General features: G+C 39.8%; 1 non-coding gene across 1 annotated transcript; it reads right to left on the minus strand.

Moving 5' to 3' along the window:
* Positions 1-688: 688 nt before the first annotated feature.
* TRNAS-AGA (transfer RNA serine (anticodon AGA)) lies at positions 689-770 on the minus strand. The gene has a single exon. It is a non-coding gene; the product is annotated as a tRNA-Ser (tRNA).
* Between the last annotated feature and the right edge of the window lie 3,555 nt (positions 771-4,325).

A 4,325-nucleotide genomic window follows, 5' to 3' on the forward strand; every position in this document is an offset into this window, starting at 1 on the left:
CCTTTGAATTCGTATTCAATATAATCTCTAGATGTGTGTGCCAAATTCGGTGCACTGACTAAGATAGGTTCAAGAAGCTTTAAACTGTTTTGAATAGATGGAACAAGAGGGACTCTCGCTGACCTTTACTTGCATAAGGCCTATTGGAGAACATGACTCAGTTGACAAGCATAAACAAATTTTGATAAGATAGCCAATAAGATCTGTGTTAGAAGTGCTTTTGGTGCTACTTTTATGGATGTCGATGGCAGCACAAGTACATGATGAACTTCTTGTTTGGAAACATTTATGTGTAATAATGGCACACATTCATAGAATGTTGGTATTAATTTATATTGGAGAACATGACTCAGTTGACACACATTCATGTAGCTTCTGGAGGCTTATTCGAATTGATTTATCGAATCTCTTCTCGAATATGCCACCACAGGTTAATTTTTGTCAAAACACCCCGCAAAACTTACGTTAATTTGCCATCCTCCCTCCCTTCACGCGAGAACTAATTAATTAAAGTGAGCTTTTTTCATTTGGGCCCTATTTGGCACACGTTGGTATAAATTTCTATTCATATACAATGTACATGGGAACATGGATATGCAAAGGGCGGGTCTCTCCTCCGACACTCCACAAAACGGTAGGGAAAATTGTTTTTCATAAATCTTATAAGCTCTCTAAAACTTCACCAAACCGTGGACGGCAGGATTCGAACCTGCGCGGGCAGAGCCCACATGATTTCTAGTCATGCCCGATAACCACTCCGGCACGTCCACACAACCGTTGATCTAAAACAGGTTACTATATATTTTATGTAGCCTAAGTGTGCTACTCTTGCGTAATGTACGTCAAAGCTTGGAGGCGTAAAAGTCTGGGCGACTAGTCAGCCTTGGCAAGTTACTACACGAAAGTGTAACAGCGTATGGTTTTTCATCATATTGTGCAATGTGCTTCGTCCACGTCGTATAATCGCGATCCTAACTATTCAAGTTTGACTTCTCAATACAAATTCTGCATCACATATGATAGTAATCCCAGATATCTCTTTGGAAAAGAGCAATCACAGCCATGAAACGCACACGCCGTTGAATATGAAAAACAAAAGCAGCGACCATCACTCGAGCGATGCGTGAGAGCCCAAGAGAGAGAGACCGCTTCTTTCGGGTCCAAGATGAGCTCTAGCTGTCCATTTCAGAACCTAACCTTATACTGATCACGTAAGCGTTCAAAAATTCTACAAAATTCATCTTCAATGATGAGAACATGAATTCTCGTAGACGAATCAAAGTCACCCGTGGCTTCTCTTAATTTAAAGCCGTGTGCATTTTGACTCCGAGCTAATTGAGCAAGTAGCGATGACTCACGTTAAGCTCAATTTGGCACCACACCATATCTAGCATGGAATCCCTCATTCTGGATGGGCCATCCTTAAACTGGCGATCGTAAGTCATAGGCCTCCACCTTTACACGCAGATGTTTTGTTTAAGTGGCAGGGCAAAGCGCACACGCAGGGCGAGACCCATCAAATACGTGATGGGGGAGGAGAAGCAAGTGTAGGAAATTTGTGAAACCGACTATTCTTGGGCTTAATAATCTTGGAAGGTTAAGGATGGAGTGCCAACATGGCACTAGCCTTTGAGTGCCATGTGGCACCTCACACATTGAATGGTGAGTAAGATATAGAGAAAAGAAGTAAATTCATGAAGCCTTATTGACCTAATAAAAATAGAGATGGGGATAACAAAAAGGAATAGTTTGAAAAAATTTCTAGAAATATAGAATAAGGGCCTCTTCACTTGTCCTTTCTCATTTGAAACTTGGTTGGCGAACAAAACCAAGTTTCTTTTTTTTTTGGCATTCATGGGGAGATAATTTCTAGATATGTTTACCTCTAATTGCCAGTTTTTTTACACTCAGCCCTTTCCCTAGTTGCAAACTAGAATTTGAGTAATGATTACTCTTCGTTTTCTCTTGAGCCCCTCCTTGGGAGGAGGGTTCTGGTAGGCAATCGTTTTTTAAACCAAAAGTAATCTTTACAAAATAAACGACTTGTGTGAACACCTTGACTTGTAAGTTGTAACTGACCTTGTAGAAATTGCAAAACCCAAGGTTGCCTCTTGTGAACAAGCTTTAATAGAAGGAGGAAGCTGCTCCTGTAAAGATGACTGAAAATAAGAAACGGAGACAATGATGGAGACAACATTTTCAACCAAACCAATTAAGATATTGGGAAAAAGTTGACAATCAACACACCTATCCATGTCTCAATTTCCTTGATTTAAGTCATGAGTCCTCAACTTCCTTGCAATTTCCTCCTCTTATTTAATATTGTCTCAATGTTTTTCAAACAAATCGCTCTTTTTCAAGGAGTCCTTGAGATGTAATCTGAAGTAAAGAAGTCTTTGAGATGTAATCTATGTAATCTGTGTCTAATCTATTGAATTGTTAACCTTCTCCAAAGTTTACTTGGGCAATGTTTTCTCAACTATGTGACTAGATAGTGTCCTTTGATCCATGCCAACGCAGTGATAATAATCAGATGAAAGATTTTGATTTGACAAGTAATGTGAGACGAAAGATTTTGATTAGATCACTAATGTGAGACTAAAATATGTCGATTAGTCAACTAATGTGAGATGAAAGATAACTAATGTGAGACGAAAGATTTCTATTAGATAACTAACATGAGACTGAAGAATGAAAAGGTCGGGCTTAACGAACTCAAAGATTTCGATTACCACACTAACATGAGAGTGAAGATTGAGAAAGTCGGGCTCAATGAACTCTCTCCCTATTAGTGCAGACACAACTAAGAGCCCATTATGAAATCTAGCCCCAAAACTCTATATACCGATTTAAACTCTACCAACCCACTTACTGCCGATTCACCTATAGCAAATATATGTGTTAAGTCACCTCCCACCTCGAGGGCTACCGTCGTGTTTTCCACCCAGCCACAGTCTAGACTCTCAGCTGTATGCTAGCTCACCAAAAATAGTAGTGTGTGGGTTTTCCCTCTCAGACCCCTTCTAGCCAGCTTCCCATCTAGATCCTCCAACACAACCCAATACCTCCCAAGTGGCCAACCCTCATGGTGCCATGTGTCCAAGTGGACCTTACCATTAAACCCCTCTTTAGGTTCAACTAATGCACCCTTTCATTAATTACCTAGGCCTAGGATTTCCCCCTAGACCCTATTAGCCACATAGGTAAGTATTGTCAAGCCCTCATGGTTTCCCCGTTATACCGATGTCACGGTATTATAGTTGACGTAACATTCCCTCCCCCTTAAGAATTGTTTACGTCCTCGAAAACAAAATTGGGAAACCTCCTCTAGAGATTGCTTACCTTTTCCCATGTTGAACTCTCTTCAGATCTATCTTTCCACTTAATCAGACATTCTTTCCATATAGTATGTCGCGTTCTTTTTTATTGTGTATCTAAAATTTTTTTCAGTTCATGTGGTAAAGATGCGGGTTCAATAAGTTCAACTAGGACTTCATTTCCAATGAGATTATCATCATCTCCTAATTTTCTTTTTAGCCTACTAACATGAAAAACTGGATGTACTCTACATCCCTCAGGTAAGGCTAATTTGTAAGCAAGTTCTCCAATCCTCTTAAGTATTGTGAATGGTCCACAATACCTAGGAGACAACTTCGGACATTTACCTCTTTTTAGAGATTCTAAAGATTCAGATATCTTAAGGTAGACTTTCTCATTTACTTCAAACTCCAACTTTCTACGGTGGGGGTTTGCATAACTTCGTGCTCTATCTTGAGCTCTTCTTATGCTATCTTTAGCTAACTTAAGCATTTGATTCATATCCTCAAGAAAGTCTTTGGCCGCTTGAACCTTCTCTTTTTTAAGTCCCACTGTCATTGGGGCTCTAGATTGAAATCCATACATCATCATGAATAGACTAAAACCTGTAGCTGAATGTTTGGCATTGTTACATGCGAATTCTAATATGGGCAAATACTGTTCCCAATTAGTTTGCCGTTTATTTACATATGCTCGAAGCATATCCTCAATGATCTGATTGACTCTTTTAGTTTGACCATCACTCTGTGGATGGTTTGCGGTGCTCATATTCAATGAAGTTTTCGGTCTCTTAAACACAACCCTCCAAAAATGGCTGTTAAATTTGCTATCCCGATCATTAACAATACCGGCTGGTAGCCCATACAATCTATAGATATGCTCCACAAATAGCCTAGCTAATTCTGGAGTTTTAACATCTCCATTGACAGGAATAAAATGAGTCATCTTGGTGAACCGATCCACAAGTACCCACACAGAGTTGTGCCCCCTCTGTGTCCTAGGTAGTC

The sequence above is a fragment of the Dipteris shenzhenensis genome, chromosome 7 (genome assembly GCF_047967505.1).
Source record: "Dipteris shenzhenensis isolate YYH24624 ecotype China chromosome 7, Dip_SZ_1.0, whole genome shotgun sequence".
Taxonomy (NCBI): domain Eukaryota; kingdom Viridiplantae; phylum Streptophyta; class Polypodiopsida; order Gleicheniales; family Dipteridaceae; genus Dipteris; species Dipteris shenzhenensis.